General features: G+C 41.9%; 1 protein-coding gene across 5 annotated transcripts in view; it reads right to left on the bottom strand.

The window, feature by feature from the left end:
* The window catches only part of LOC122178588 (tubulin polymerization promoting protein), a 66,351-nt gene extending 50,106 nt beyond the window's left edge, over window positions 1-16,245 (bottom strand). For all 5 annotated transcript variants that reach the window (XR_006178390.1, XM_042868833.1, XM_042868834.1 and 2 more), the window contains exon 1: window positions 16,131-16,245. The gene's annotated coding sequence lies outside the window, so the exon portion shown is untranslated. The remainder of the gene's footprint in view (window positions 1-16,130) is intronic.
* Window positions 16,246-16,790: the final 545 nt, after the last annotated feature.

Below are 16,790 nucleotides of genomic sequence, written 5' to 3'. Positions count from 1 at the left end.
CTTGGGAAAAACCCTGAGAAGCCTATGGACAGGGTGCACCCTGTGCCTGTCCCAGTAACTACATCTGCTCACACACAGATCTGTGGTGCTGCTAGAAATTTTAATCCATAAAGAAGTGCTTCAAGTATCAGAACTCTGGCAAATACTGGCATAAGAGCTAAAAAGCCCACCATACTTATCCTCTCCATCCTTCTGAAATCACAGCAGTACAAGGTGAAGTGGGTAACATATTCAACGACTGATATGGATTTCTAGTTAACATTTAATTGTTGCATCAGATGGGAAATTTTAGCTTATACACTGTATTTTGATTACAAACTCATCAATAATGGAAACAATTTTAGACTTCTGCCTCTTCCAGTACTGCTTAGCCTCTGTTGCTTGAGCAACCAAGGTTTATTCTTTTCTGCACTTTGCAGAACCAGCCATAAATAGTTACTATGCACCAGTGATTAAGAATGAGGCCAATCAGGCTTCTGAAGGAGAAATCTTCACATTCATAATCTCTAGCTGTAACTTGAAATGGTCAGACCAGACAAAATTCCATGATGAACTCTAGATCATCACACTTCAAGTTAGTCTTACACCTTACACACATAAAAAATAAAGTTCTGTAGCAATAACTCCAATATTCGATCCTGCTCCTTTAGATCTGATTCTCTTTTTTCAGAATATGATAGTGAAATAATTTCCTTGAACAGTCTCTCTTAATTTAATCCCCAGCAAACTCTCATTATGATCTCTCCAATCTGGCAATGGTACATTCTAACTGGACCAGGGAAATTCCAGGGAATTCCATTTTTATCCTGACACCATCAACAACAACCACAAACCCATACTTCAGGAAGTATGATCAACTTATACTGACAAGAAAACTGCTGTGAAAATAGGAGAGACAACAGTCTGATGAGCATTCTGAATTTCTAGAGATGAGACTTTTAAAGCATCATTAGAAACAATTTTTTAAATCAAAACTATACTAAAATGCCTTTGTCCTTCAAAATTGGACAAATGCAGCATGGCCAAAGCTGTACTGCATGTTCTGAATATGGTCAAGTAAATTTTTTAAAAAATCTTGTTATATCTTTGTCCTCTTTTGTTTACACTGTTTGCATAAGAACTGGAACAAATCAAACACCAAATTCAAAAATTAAGATGACTGAAATTTACTAAGTCTAACCTGAGACTTACATGTGTATCTACGAAATAATAAAAAGAAGTTCACTGGCCAAAAATTGAAAATTAGAAGCTCATTAAAAAGTTAAGCGTTTAACCAATTCCCATTTCTACTTCCTTTCTGCCCTACCTGCCCTCCAAAGAACAGTAATTTTACCTTAAACTCTTTCGAAAGTCCCCAGCAGTGAAACAACAATTAATTTACTTACAGTAAAACTTAAGCTAGTACAACCGTTACAGATACCTGTTTTCTCAAAACCATGTCTAGATCAGCCAGTAACGTGCCCTCACAGCCTGGAAAACACCAACCATATCCCTGTGCTGCATCTAGAAAACCATGGCCAGGAGGTCAAGGCCCCTCTACAAATTAAAAGTTTACAAACTTCACGCAGGGAAAAAATGCTACGAGGAAGTTAATGAAAGTATTAGGCCTTAAGGTAGTTTACTTCTACAGTTAGGTCCTTCAGACATCAATAACAGCACTGGTATATTTTGAGGAGTTCTGGGCAACACGAAGAGAGGAACAACAGGACATAAAAAAGGCTTCCATTTTAAATGAAGATGTCTGATATTCACAGTGGTCTCATTTCAAAGAAATCTTCACTAGCAAAAGTAGAAAGTCAAGGCAGATCAAAACTGGTGGTGTACTTTTTCCCTGTGGCTAGAGAAGGTTCATGGATATACTCCTTTTCTTGTTGAACCACAGTTACAGGCTGCTTCATAAACTGCTGAGTGCAATAAAAGAGTTACCTCATTATAATAATGATAATATAATAAAATACCGACTTATCCTCAAATAAAAATTATGTTTCTTAACAATACAAACAAAATACTTGAAAGAGTACGTTTTCATTGATTTACATATTACATTATAAAGTAAAGAATTGCAAAACGCTGAATATGAAATCAGATTTTTATGGGGTCAGATCCTTCAATGGTATTTGGTTATTACTGAAAGGAGTAGATTGTGTTGCACTGAAGAGATGTTCTCTCAAAGACAACTACTGAAAAGTCTGTTCACCAAAAATCCAAAGCAAAACATAGTCTTGATTCTTCCTTACCCCTTTTCCACACGCATACCCTGAAAGCGATCAGAAGGTGCTTGCTAGCTCTAGCACTAGAAATAAAGATTAACAGTAATTTGAAGAAGAAGCACAGCAGAGCTGTAAGTAGGACTGACAAAGAAACTGGATACTCTAAAAATATCAATTCTAAACTCTGGTTAGACAAAATTAAGTTACTTTTTTAAAAGCATGAACTATATAAGAGTTACAGTTAAACAAAGAAACTCTTTTCACTGCTGTTTAAAAAGCCCAGCACACAGTTAAACAATACTACATTTCCAGAGACAAAAAAGGTAGGAAAGGAGGGATTAGCCACCTATCCCATCCCCTCCAAATATTGCTGGCTCCAATCTAGCACACCGTAGAAGACATTAAGGAGAAATTATAAGCAGATGCTAAGAGTTCAGAAGGTTTTGTGAAAAGAAAAAAAAAGTCCCAAAGTTGGGATTCCAGAAACACACAGAACAGCTGGAGTAATTATAGGAACATTAAGAGGGCATGTAGGGATGCAGTGAGGAAGCTAGGGCCCAGTGGAATTGAATCTGGCATGGGAAATCAAGGAAACACGAAAGGCAAGCCTATAATTACAGGTGGGACATCACAGTTCCACTATGTCAATAGCAAAAGGAAAACTATAGAAAATGTGGGCACATTGCTTAATGAGGTGAGTGCTCTGGTTATGGAGGACACTTAAGAAGGCGGACTTACTGAATGCCTTCTTTGCTTCAGTCTTCACTGCTGAGACTGATCCTCATGAGCCCCAGCCCCTGAAGAGAGCCTGAAGAAAGGGAGACTTCCCCTTGGTCAAGGACTATCTAGTAACAGATCGTCTAGGCAAATCTGAGGTGCAGAAATCCATAGGCACTCATGGAATGCACCCGTGAGTACTGACAGAGCTGGTAGAAGCAACTGCCAAGGCACTTTGAAAGGTCATGGAGAATGGGAGAGGCGCCTTGGGACTGGAGTAAAGCCCACGTCATTCCAATCTTCAAATACAGCAAGAAAGAGGAGTTAGGAAAACACAGGAGAGTCACCTCACACACCTCTGCTCCATGGGAAGGTGATGAAACAGCTTATTCTGGATGGTGTCTCCAAGCAAGTGGAAGAAAAGAAAAATATCCCAACTCCTACAGTTCTGTAATTCACCGAATGACAAGTAGTTAAGATGACAACAAAAGTCCTATGAACTGAGGAAAACTTTCAGTTCAGCCAGCCAAGAAAAACCGGATTCTGCTATGACCTCAGAAAGGTCATAGCTTTTCTAGTATCTTTGATCATGTCAAACATTCTAGTGAACACTCAAGGAAACAGCAGCCCCAAGTTTACTGGTTTGTTGAGAACTAGAAAATAAAATTGGGACTGAAAAAAAAAAAAAAAAAAAAAAAAAAAAAAGAGATGTGCTGGATAGATTCTTTGCAATTCAGTCAGCAAAGTCAGCAAATTGAACTAAGTACAGAACTACAAAAGAAAAATTAGAAATACTTAAGGATTGCTAATAAGCAGGAGGGGGATTGAATTGTTACACAGGTAGACAGTGATAAGGCAAAGGTGAGATGAAAGAAGGATAACGTGCCCTTGAGAAATAAGAAAAATAACAGGTTAAACAAACATCTTTCAGGCATATGGCAGGAGATGCTAGCTTAGCACAGGATGCAAATCTATTTTGCTGGTAAGAATAATGTGCGATAGACCTTGCAGGACACAAGGAAAGTTCTAGATGGGCAAAACAACAAACTCTGCACCCAGATTACAATGTCTAAATAAAGAAAAAAGCACTGGGAGCACTGTTTATAAAATGAAGTGGCTCCAAGCCCTAAGCATGACTAGGTTGGAACTGCTGCAGGATGGCAAAACCATGATCCCTCTGTGGTCCAGGATTCCTCCACCATCATCTTCTTCCTCCAAGAACTGAGTGAGTGACTCATGTTCTTTTAGTTAAACCTGAGTCTAGTTTATAATTCTATCACGAGCTGATTGGTCAAAATTCGGCCCAATTTGCAGAGGGTCTATCTGGGTGGCTGAAAACTCAGAAGTCTAGAAATTCTGAACAACTACAAGATATGCTAGGTGCCAGAAATTGTACTTAGTATGCTATGCTATTGATTTCTTTTTCTGTAACAGTAAATCTCCATCAAAAACCATAATCCTGCAGCCAACCCTCGTTCTGCCAAGGGTCTCAAAAGAACCTTCCTTGCCTCTTTAGTGCCAGGTGACACCTCTCCACACCTACATTCTAACCCGTTGGGTCCTGCCAAGCTACAAGAATTCCTAAAGATATTTCTTAGATGATCTTAAAACTGAAAGATTTTAGAAAGGCTTTTAGAAAATATTGCAAAGAATTCTGTCCACAGGCACACAACAGCTTTATGTTAACTTCTACCTGTTTTCACTTCCATCCTCCTGTTATTACTTCCTGCACATATTGTTGGTAAGCATGCAATTGCTTAAGGCATTCTTTTTATCAGGATCTGTTACTGTAATAGTGATGACACATGCAGCATACCACAGAAACGTATCATACAAAGTTTGTGAAGATATTCCATTCAGTTCGATTTTTAAAATATTTAAAGAGTTGCAATCTTTATATGAATAAATTGGATTTGTAAATGTTATCAAACTGTAAACCATCTGAATTTACATGATTGCATCTGTTTTATCTCAGCATTTGTCCTATCTTCCTCATTATTTAAAAATGACTTATAGTTAAAGGGAATTCTCATTTATTTTTTATCTGTAACTATTTATGCCAAATGAAAACAGCAATGAAAGTGCAGCAGATGGAATCTTTTTCCCACATTTTTGTATAAACATTCAAGCTGAGGGAAGAAATAAACAGCCAGAGTAATAAAACTGCCTATTAATAAGGTGCAGTGTTTTACATAATGTTAAGGCTTAAACTTCCTTCACGTCTATCAGTAGCAATCAGAGTTCACTCTTCTTCTGAATTCTGCTTTGGGCATATTTCTGCAGACATGACAATGAACCACCCATTTTCCCTAGTACTGAAGAGACAAGCAGTAAACACTAAAGACCAAGCATAGCCAAAAACTCTATTTTACTTACCTTCACTTAGATAAAATTAAATCCTCTTACAGGCTTAATGAGTAACCATATTACCAAACCATGAGTTCTCTTTAACAGTATATATGTATTTAATGCTATGGACAGGACTCCCTATATCATGAAGCTACATTAAGAACTTCAGCTGGAAACACAAAACACACTTATCTTCACAAAACAGTATGTCAGACTGCCAGATTAACCTGGCAGGCAGCTAAGCATCACTCAGCTGCTTACTCGTTACCTCCTTCTCCACCAAGTGGGTAAAAGGAGAAAACTGGAAACAAAAATGAAGAGAATTGAACTGAGACAAAAAAAAAAAAAAAAAAAAAAAAAAGGAAATACACACACACAAGGGCTGCTCCAAAAGTTATGCTGGCTTGTGGCATCAAAGGCTCACGTCGGTGGTATGGCAGTAGAGGTTGAACCTTCCAGCCAACATTCACTTCAATTTTGTTGTTCTGGTACAGATGTTTTATCTGCATATAAAAACCAATTAATACCTATTGGTACAGTTCTAAATTTTAAAATGAACCTCAAAACTCATGCAAATAACTTCAGCACTGATACCTGAACTTGTGCAGGTGTCAAAGTACTATTTTCATATGTATGAAGCAGTAAGTATCAGTATTATTAAATTCAAAGAAACAAATTATATTTATGTGTGTATATCCACAACTCAATTACTCACCATCCTTTGTCCAACTGCAGCTAACAACACAAGTGCCCACCAACTGACACCCAGTATCAAACCAGTATGCAAACCCAGTATCACACAACGTGCCAAACAACATCCAGCCAGTCCCCAAGCAGCAGCGAGCCTGCAGCCAACTCAGAGACTGTGAAAGAGAGACAGCCACACTCTGCCAACCCTGCATGAAAGAAACCTGCAGGGGTTTCTTTCCGTGGAGGGGGATACTCCACCAGCAGTAGCGGATCCCCTAGGCTATCACCATCAGGCAGAAGGAAGGGGCCTAAGAGACAAGAGTGGAAACGGGTCCCTCTTTGGGGTGGCAGCCAATCACCTCCCAGCCTACCTCACCTTCCCAGGTCCCCTTGCACAATAGGTATGAAGCTCTGGAACATGAGTTCCAGAACATGAGGAACGGTGTGGCTGGAGGACTGCGTAGAGGAAATGGACCTGGGGGTATTGATTGATGCTCGGCTGAACATGAGCCGACAGTGTGCCCAGGTGGCCAAGAAGGCCAATGGCATCCTGGCTTGCATCAGAAACAGTGTTGCAAGCAGGAGCAGAGAGGTGATTGTTCCCCTATATTCAGCACTCGTGAGGCCGCACCTCCAGTACTGTGTCCAGTTTTGGGCCCCTCACTGCAAGAAAGATATTGAGGCCCTGGAACGTGTTCAAAGGAGGGCAACAAAGCTGGTGAGGGGTCTGGAACACAGGCCATATGAGGAGAGGCTGAAGGAGCTGGGAATGTTCAGCCTGGAGAAGAGGAGCTCAGGGGAGACCTCATTGCTCTCTATAACTTCCTGAAGGGAGGTTGTAGTGAGCTGGGGGTCGGCCTCTTCTCTCGTGTCATTAGTGATAGGAGCAGAGGGAATGGTTTCAAGCTACGGCAGGGGAGATTCAGGCTGGACATGAGGAAGTATTACTTTTCAGAAAGGGTGGTCAGGCACTGGAATGGATGCCCAGGGAGTTGGTGGAATCACCGACCCTGGGGGTGTTCAAGGAAAGACTGGATGTTGTGTTGAGGGACATGGTTTAGTGGGAGCTATTGGGAATAGGTGAACGGTTGGACTGGGTGATCTTTTAGGTCTTTTCCAACCTTAGTGATTCTATGATTCTATGAAGGACAGGCAAATGAGTATGCTGATGAAGGTCCATCCATAGGGTTGTATAGGGTGAGTCAGCCACTCCCACTGCCTCTGCCAAGAACAAAAGAAGGTAGTTGTCATAGGCACCTCCCTTCTGAGTGGAACAGAGGGCCTGATATGCTGACCAGATCCTATCCACAAGGAAGTCTGCTGCCTCTCTGGGGCCCAGGATATTGCCAGGAAGCTCCCTAGCCTACTATTGCCCTGCAATTACTACCCGATTCTGGCAGTTCAGGTTGGCAGATACAGTCTCGAGGAGAAGCCTGCGGGCTGTCAAGAGGAACGTGAGAGCACTGGGGTAGTTTTCTTGAAGGAGCAGGAGCTCAGGTGATCTTTGCTTTGATCCTTTCAGTAGCATGGAAGAATACTAAGAGAAACAAGAAAACCCACCTGATCAACACATGGCTAAGAGGTTGGTTTCATTGGAGGAATTCTGGTTTTTTGATCATTATTTGGAACCAGATTTGCTGGCAACAGATGGCTCTACCTATCTCAAACTGGGAAAAAGGATTTTAGCCCAGGAGCTAGTAGACCCTGTTGACAGGGCTTTAAACTAGGTTTGAATGGATAAGGGGATAAAAACAGGCTCACTGGAGATCAGCCTAAGGAAAGCATGCCTAGATTAGGTGTGAGAGCAATAGCTGTTTGGGACATTAGCTAAGAGAATTCCTTGGGAGTCAGTCTTGAAGGGAAAAAGGGTACAGAAAGGCTGAATATCACTCAGGAAGGAAGTCTTTAAGGCACAGGAACAGGCTGTCCCTGTGTGCCATAAGATGTGCTGGCAGAGAAGACAGCCAGCCTGGTTGAACAGAGAACTTTCACTGAGCCTCTGAGGAAAAAAGAAAAAGAAAAAAAAAAAACAACACAACAGTTTATCATCTTTCAGAGAAGGGTCAGGCAGCTCCAGAGGAATAGAATGATGTTGCTTGGATACAGAGAGGAAATCAGAAAGGAGAAAGCCGAACAAGAACTTTATCTGGCCACTACTCTTAAAGATAAAAAAATGTTTTCATAAACACATTAACTGCAAGAGGAGGGCTGAGGAGAATTTCCTGCCTTTATTGGCTGCAGTGGGTAATAAAACCACCGACGATAACACTGAGGTTCTCAGTGCCTTCTTTGCTTCTGTCTTTAGTAATCAGACCAGTCATCCTCAGGGTATTCAGACCTCTAAGCTAGAAGACATGGATGGGGAGCAGAATAAACCCTACCATAATTCAGGAGAAAACAGCAAACTGTCACCCAGACTGCCACAAGTCCACGGGGCCAGATAGGATCTGCTTGAAAGTACTGAGGAAGCCGGTAGGAGTGATTGCACAAACTATTTCCATCTTCTATCATCAATCCTGTTCAACTGGAGAGATCCCAGATGACTGGAGACTTGCCAGTTTGACACTGATCTACAAGATGGGTTGAAGGAGGATCTGAGGAACTGCAGGTCCATCAGCCTGACTTTGGTATCCAGGAAGGTCATGGAGCAGATCATTTTCAGTGTAATCACACAGCCTGTATGGGACAACCATGCAATTACACCTTGCCAGCATGGGTTCATGAAAGGCAGATCCTGCATAATCAACACAATATCCTTCTGTGACCAGGAGACCTGACTGGTGGATGAGGGAAAGGCTATGGATGTAGCCTACCTAGACTTCAGTAAGGCCTTTGACTCTGTTTCCCACAGTATTCTCCTGGAGAAGCTTGCACAAGTGTACTCTTTGCTAAGTAAAAACCTGACTGCTGGGCCCAGAGCGTGGTGGCAAATAGAGCTGAATCCAGCCAGCAACGCTAGTGGCGTTACCCATGAGTCAGAATGGGGGTCAGCTCTGCTTAATATCTTTACAGATTACCTGAATTGAGGGGATTGAGTCCATCCGCAGTACGTTTGCAGATGACATCAAGTCGGGAGGAAGTTGGGAATCTGCGTGAGGGTGGGAAGGCCCTACAGAGGGATGTGGATAGGCTGCATCAGTGGGCTGAGGCCAACTGCATGAGCTTGACAAGATCAAGTGCTGAGTCCTACTCTTTAGTCACAACAACCTCATGCACCTGTGCATCACTGCCAGCTTGGAGCAGAGTGGCTGGAAAGCTGTGCAAAGGACCTGGGGGTGCCAGCTGACAGCTGGATGTACGTGAGCCAGCCATGTGCCCAGGTGAGCAAGGAGGGCAATGGCATCCTGGCTTGTAACAGTGTAGTCAGCAGCACCAGGGAGGTGATCATCTCCCAGTACTTGGCACTGTGAGTCCACACCTCAAGTGCTGTGCTCAGCTCTGGGCCCCTCACTACAAGAAAGACATTGAGGCCTTGGAGTGCATGAAAAAAAAAAAAAAAAAAAAAAAAAAAAAAAAAAAAAAAAAGAGGAGCAGCTGAGGGAACACAGTTTAGAAAAAGCTGCGTGGGGTAACTTACTGCTCTCTACAACCTGAAAGATTGGTGAGGTATTGTAACAGGCTGCCCAGGGAAGTGGTAGAATCCTGGTCCCTGGAGGTTTTCAAGAAAAGGGTAGATGGGGCACTTAGTAACACGGTTTAGTAGGCATGGTGGTTCTGGATTGATGGTTTTACGAGATGATCTTAGAGGATTTTTTCCAACCTTAATTCTTCTATGGTTCTATGAATTCTCTACTTCCACGTGATGTCATGTGTTATGGAAGAACTTTGTGCCATATTCAGGTCAGCTGTCCTGGTTCTGCCCTGTCTCAAGCCCATCACTGCACCAAAAAGGCAGTGGCTCTTCCCCACCACGTGGCCTGGCCTGACGTCAGGCAGGCACCCATCACTCACCAGCAACCAATGTACTATTAACACTGTCTCTCAGCTGAAATCAAGGCACAGACTGATGTTAAATACTCCATTAAGAAAAGCCTTAGAGAACACAGTCAAGCACAAACATTACTTTGTCTACAGACAAGTGGCTGTTACCATTCCTTTTCTGAAGCCATCACTATCTGCTTATGTAATTACTGCTAAAATATCATCAAATACTGAAAAAATTAAGTTTACGTTTGTAGTGTATTACATTTCTCCATTCCAGAGAATACCTTCATAAAACACCGCTTTATACTTAGATAAATAAAGCATCTATATGCATATATACAACTATTTTCTTGGTAACAGTTCTAATAGAACCTTTTTTAAAACACATTTCACGTGACAACACTGTTACGCAAATTTTTTTTTTGTCTCCCTAAATTACTCATAAATAGCTCAACAAAACACCCACCATATCCCACCACCACATCCTTTACATAATGCTTCATCTACGAAGGAAGCAGCATCAATACTGGCATTGTTCAGATATTAATGCACAGATAAACTACTGCACCTCTCCATTTCCCTCCCTCCTCACCCCACTCTCCATACCCAACTGTATCCCATATGAAGATCCCACTCGAGTATTCATCCTTAGTTCTGCTGAGCTGCCACTCATTATCAAATGAAGAAATAATTAGGACACATATGCAAGGATACAAGATAGTATCTAGAACAGTTTTCACAGAATGAAGTATGACACTTCTCAAAAGGCTGAAAGAGATAATCACACTGTTAGACAACATAATTTTTTACAGCATATCAAGAAAATACTTGGGAATCACAAATCCAGAAAGACTCGAAAACAACAGCTACTTCCCCAGGAGTCAGCTGTATAACTTATATCTCCAAAGAACATGTTGAACCTATTTTCACTGTAAGATTAGTTGAGCACAAGTCCTCTAACTTGCATAAGCTAGCTCCACAAGTGTGAAATTATACTATATACATAGTTCTTTACAAACTATCCATCATCTCTTCCCACCACTATCATCCAAACAAGAATGCTAATTTGAACTTCAACAGGACCTTTTCAAAGTATGTATGTAAAAACCCCAAGTCATAAAGATCTGCTCCATGAAGGAGATCAGAGACATACAGTTGGAAGATCACTTCAAAGAATAGTAAGATGGGGAGCTCTGCATAAATAAATAGGTAAAAAATGTCAAGAAAGCCAAGTTGATGGTATTGACAAGGATAAAATTTTAATCAGAAAAAAAGTAGAACAAAATTATAGGGCTTGAAAGTACACAGACTTAAAAGCCACAAAACATCAGCTATGATCAGGGAATGGAAGATGGCGCAAGAACTACAAAATAACAGAAGGAGACATCGTATAAGAGATATTTAATAAATTCTATAAAGGTAATGTGTCAGGGGAAAGAAACCCCTTAAATAAGGTGTACAACTACTCTTGTAGAGAAACTGCATTATTAAAAAAATGGCTCTTTATTGTCTAAGATACCAAAAAAAAACCCTCAACAGCTGAAAATTCAGTTTATGCTAATTTAAACTAGAAAGAAAACTTTGGCAGAAACAATCAACAAGTGGAAATGCTACAGGTAACTTTCAAAAACAGCTGCAAATAATCCACATCCTGCACATTCCTGCACATTCCACTTCATTTAATATTAAAGATGTAATGAATGAAGTACCTCTTCAGTTTGTCTTTTTTTCAAATCTAATTGGTCTCAAGCAGCTAACTGAAAATAACCTGTATGAGACTCAGATTAGACTGAGAACACAAGAGATTCTTTAGACAAAGTCTGCTTCTTCAGCATTATACAAATCCAAAGAAATAAACTATCCTTTAAGTCTGTATTTTTTTCATATAGCCACAACTCAGAACAGGTGAACACTTCTGCTGTTAAATCATCAGTAAGTTCTCTCACATCTCTAAGTTCCCATGAGTTGTTCCAAGTACTGCTTCTTCTGATAGCAAAACTGGACGAGACGGACAGTCTGATTTGGTTTTAATTTAAAAACGAGTAGTCATCAACAAGAAAAGAATGCTTTCGTAAACATGATTTCTTCACTTCTGAGTTTCCACTGTAAGAATTTCTGCAGTACTAATCAAATCACACCGTGGAGCAACGGGAGCTATGATAACACATTCTACTAGGATAGAACCCACTTACAAAGGCGTTTGTTCAGATTTAGTTTAGAAAGCAATACAGAGGAAAGTGGCTCACCCCTTCCAAAGGCTGGTGAGCTCTGAGAAGAGCACGATCTCTGAAGAGAGATGCTGCTCACCCTTCCATGAGGGTCCACACTTCCAGCCATTCAGGTGCCCTGCTTGCACCCGAGCTCCCTGGATTAGCCACATTCTCACCTGGTGCTGAATCAATGGTTCAGACTACAACCCAGCAACTCCCATACAAATGCCACTCTTCAGCTGTGCATTTAAGAACATGTTTAACTACGACCATACATCCCTCAGAGATTCAAGCAAAGAATTCTACGTCTTAATATTAAAGTTTCTTTGTACTCATTCTGCCTAATATACTAATATTTGTACACTGAAAAGTATATGCTTGATATTAGCCAAACTGGGCCAGAATTAACATCATAAAACTATTTAAGACAGCTGCATTGCGAATTCAGAAAATAGTAATACTATGAATTTTGGATCTGCATACTCTCAGCATCTTCTACTAATCCAAGAAAAGATATGGAGAAGGCCTTTTTCTATTGAAGGTATATTTGTTGCTCTACAGTTTTTGTTGATTTGGGCGCGTGAGGGAACTGAGAGGAAGGAACAAGAACAGTTCACAGGAAATACTTGGGAAAAGGCAGTATGATTTTCCCTGCATCGTGCTTTGACCCTGAAATGAAAACTCAGTTTTAAAAGAAATCAAAGAAAAAATCCTGACCTTAAATTTAAGGTAAAAATTAAGTTGCCTAAAGAGAAAATTTTTCAATTTGGGTCAATATAGGTTTTTTTTTTGTTTGTTTTAAGTAATTTTTGTCAAGTTAAATATATTAAAAAATCCTCTCAAAACCAAACCATGCGTCACATGTCTGAAAGATGCTCTGGTATCCCAGGGGACTCTTGGAGACAACTGTGTGAACCTTACATTAAGTTTGACCATTTTCCTTGCTCTAAAATGTAAGATAAAACACGTAGATAAAAACATAGATAAAATACATAAACCCATGCAGCCTAACAGCTGCATTCCTTTTTTTTTCTACTACTAAGAGCATTTTGTTCCATGTTTTAGATCATAATATTCTGGAGGCCAGACCCAAGTTCGTGTTCCATAGTTTTATTGTCATACAACAGTTGACGTCCCTGATCACAGCTCCCAGACACAATGGCAATAAATATTATAAGCAAAAATCTCCTCTCAACTAACTGGCAGGGATATCTAAAAGCATTTAAAGCCAGGTACAGTACATAACTTACTCTCTTCACAGAGGAGACTTTTCCTTAATTGCACAGAGAACTTCCCCACTGAGAAGCAGAGAAATACAAGAATTTATGAGTCCTAGACACTTAAATGTGTATATAGCAAAACTGATCTTAGTTACTTTTTAAAGCTTCCGAAATCCAACATTTATGTCAGTATGGCAAAAAAAGGACTAGGGGCAAAGATTGCACACTAGCATTTATTTTTATTTATGCAGAGCATAGAAGTTGTCTCTAGAAAGAAAAAACACCCTGCTTGTCATTTGCTGAAAAGAGTTCATTTAATTTATGCAAGGGCATAAATACACAAGTAGAAACGGCAATGAAGTAACTACACCAGAAGAAAGACCATTCTTGCAACAAGCTTTTCCTGTCTGGAGCAATACAGGCTTACGAGTACAATCACATTCTCACACTGAAGACTTCCATTACATATATATATCTTATGACTTATTTTAATTTGTATCTTAGCTTAACATCAAGAGAAAGTTACCAAATTTAAATGTCATATGGCTTATTCTGTAAAGCACTCCTAGCTGCAGTAAGTACAACTCATCATCTCAACATACACTAAGAATACATTTACTTTAACATCAGCCAACACTGCTGCCTGCCTCCCTCCCTCTTGAGAGCATTTTTTTTTTTTTTTAAGTTAATCTCAAGGTGTAGGAAGTAAAAAACAACCTCTTATATACAGCTCCTGACAGTAAGTAAATGGAGCTATGATTCAAATAAAACTTCTTTTTTTTTTTTTTTTAAACCACAGCCAATGCACAGCTTTAATTAGGTAACTACTTACTAGACGAGCATTCCCATTTATTTACAAGGGAGAAATGTATACACTGCGGGAGATTCTCACATGAGCTTTATCTGACATTTGATCCTTGCATGGCACGTTGCCCAAGCACTGCACTGTACTGTGATTTAATAACAGGCAAACGCTCCAATAGTTATAAGTAATGGACTGCTTGCAGGTATACGACTGTAACCCAAGAGATAAAAGCATTCAATATAGCATTTTATTTAGGTTTTGGGAATAGGAAGGCTGTGAAAGGGAAGGATCTGTAAATAACAATTTGAAAAGAAAGGGACTCGTCACTAAAGGATTAAAAAAAAGCCATTGCCATTTTAGGACTATATATATACACAGTATACATCTGATAAACACGTTAATTTAAGCCTGAGACTATGAGAGCATATCTTTCCATTTTTCCTCCATATTTTCACAGCTCTAGCTGAAAAGAGGGAAGAAAAAAAAACAAGTCTCCAGTCCTCTACGCTCCATTATCGTGCTATCACTTGTCAGCTTTCTAAGCACTCTAAAAGCACGCTAATTATACTAGCTGAGAAAATAGTGTGAAGGCTCAATAAAAGTGAGTGAAAATACACCCATTTACTGCTTCATACAATTCAAACTTGTCTGCGTTTCATTTCGGGCCAGGGGCTGATTCTGACCTCTTCTTTAAAAAAAAAAAAAAAAAAAAAAAAAAAGCAGTTATGCAAGCCTCTGTCCGTAAGAATTTCCCCACCACACACCTGCCGATGTCAATAGGTAAACTGCTTGTTAGCAGCACGTACTGCAAGATTCAAAGCTGTCAGCCTTCAAGATACTTTTCATGTAAGCGTTCAGCATCTTCCAGCAGATACCCAATTTCTCTGATGAATAATTCAACCATGTGACTAACCAGGATTGAAGACATACTTGCAACCACTGCTGATTTGCTGGCGTTGTTTTTATCCATTTTAAAGTTATTTCACCGAGGCTGAAGAGAACTGATTAATTCACGTTATGCTGCTGCATCCAGTTTTTTTTACCCTGGAATCCTACACTCAGCTCTATACCTGCAGGTTGTTACGCTGCAGTCCGTAAACAGCCTCCTAGCCCAGATGCTGTTTTTCACGGAGGACACCACATAGAGGTAGTTCTCAGCAAAGCCCCTTGGGCATTTTGAAAAAGCAAACACAAGTCCTTTACCGATCTCCACAAAAGCGGTGGATCACTCGCTCTACGCAAGAATGCAGAAAAGGCAACTGCAGGGGATGAGGTTTTACTGCTGTCTTCAATAGAACATCGGCTCCAAAGCACAGTGGAACAGCAATTTACTCGTCTGCTGTCTCCTGGCGCCTTCAGGAGATAGATGCGTGCACTCAGACCTGAGCTAGCCAGCTACCCACGGGAAGCCGACAGCGCTGTCCTTCCACCCAGCTGTGAGCGCAGCGTCCTCGGGATCCGGACAGCAATCCCATCCTCCGTCGGACGGGCTGCTGCTGCGCTCTTCCACTCCCGTGCGGCTGCGGGAGCCCCCTGAAGATGCGCCTGCTTGGAGGCCCCATCCTAACCGGATGGCAAAGGGAATAAACGCAGCCCCTCTCCTCGCCCCTCCACGGCGTGGGGTCGCGGGGAAAACAGAAGGAAACACAAGGAGGGGGGAGGAGGGGGAGAGGAGGGAGCGATGGTAACGCGCTACGCCTGCAAGGAGAAGCAACCGCCGTCTTGTCACAGCCCCCCGAGACCGTTACATAACGGCAGCAAGGAGCGCAGCGCTGCGCAACCCGCTGCGGTGCGGGGAGAGCTCCGCTCCCACCGGGGCACGGCACACGCACACAACCAAAAGCCTCCCCGTAGGGCTGCGCTGACCGAATGTAAACGATCAGCCAGCGCGCCGACACGGGGCGAGAGGACAAGATCCACCAGCCAAGCGTGACCGCTCAAAAAAAAATAGGAAAAAGAACATAAAAGAGGGACTTAGGAAGCGACCCTGCCTCAGTCCACTTACCACCGGCTCACCGAGGGAGCGACAGCTCCTGCCAGCCCAACCTGACTCTCGCCCCGACTCTGACGCGATCAGCAGCCAACCCCGAGCTGGCGCGGCGGCTCAGCCAGGCTCCTGCCCTCCCGGCAGCGGCATTGGCGAGCGCCCGGCACCGCCTACTCGCCCTCCTCTGCCGCTCGTCCCCATAGGACAGACGGGCTGTCCAGCTGGCGACCGCTCCCGCCTCCCACGGAGCGTGAGGTAATGAATTAACGTAGGGGCAGCTGCTGCCTTAAATGGATGGTTGTACGCTGTGCCGTCTTCCTTCGCCCTGCTCGTTACCCGGTGCTCAGCAGTAGGTGGGCAGGGAGGAGATGCCTTCCTTGCCGTTCCTCTTTTTAAGAGCTGGGACAGAGACGGATCGGTTGGCTGGATGTACTCGCACAAATCCACGTCGGGAAGCCTGGGAATCGAGGCCGGGTTCAGCACCTTCCGCCGTTTCTCCCGTCTCAAGGAAAATGCACATAGCAGGGGGGTGAAGCCAGATGATCGTTATGGTCCTTTTCAACCCAGGCCATTCTATGATCCCATGACCAGGGAGAAGCATCAGTCTGCAAACCAAGTCTTGCAGGCGTTGTCAGCTTCTGGTTCTGATGGCTGACCAGTTGCACCTTAAACTGTGCT

Source organism: Lagopus leucura, unplaced genomic scaffold (genome assembly GCF_019238085.1).
Source record: "Lagopus leucura isolate 7727_CA_CO unplaced genomic scaffold, USGS_WTPT01 Super-Scaffold_100002, whole genome shotgun sequence".
Classification (NCBI taxonomy): Eukaryota; Metazoa; Chordata; class Aves; order Galliformes; family Phasianidae; genus Lagopus; species Lagopus leucura.
The sequence above is the reverse complement of the archived record's forward strand: the minus strand, read 5'-3'. Positions and strand labels throughout refer to the sequence as shown.